We start from the raw sequence: 476 nt of genomic DNA on the forward strand, positions 1-476 counted from the left end.
CACTTCATGTGCATATGGTTCTCTCTTTCTCTCTCTCACTCGGTTCTGTGTTCTGTGCTCATTGCTACATTCCTTTGTATGCGTACGTCACAATCGCAATCGTTTCAATTTATTTACTACACATATACACACATTAGCGAATAATAATAGTAAATTTGTTGAGCTTCTCATTCTCTCTTCAACCAGCATAAAAACGAATTATTTAGATGTGGAACATATTTTTTGTTCGTTTATTGTTGTTGTTGTTGTTGTTGTCGTCGTCAGCGTTTCGGATGCTATTGCTGCTGTGTAGAGATCGCCTTTTCCGAGCAGCCTGCTTCTGATTAGCAATTTAATTCCGTTTTGTTTGAAGCAATCGTATCGAAGCACCGACACACACACACATATCAAATGCAATAACAATGAATGTCAATAGAGATTTCGTTTTTATCTCTCTCTCTCTCTCTCTCTCTCTCTCTCTCTCTCTCTCTCTCTCT

Source organism: Sitodiplosis mosellana, unplaced genomic scaffold (assembly GCF_009176505.1).
Source record: "Sitodiplosis mosellana isolate CC-2019 unplaced genomic scaffold, AAFC_SMos_1.0 Smas_scaffold_6226, whole genome shotgun sequence".
NCBI lineage: Eukaryota > Metazoa > Arthropoda > Insecta > Diptera > Cecidomyiidae > Sitodiplosis > Sitodiplosis mosellana.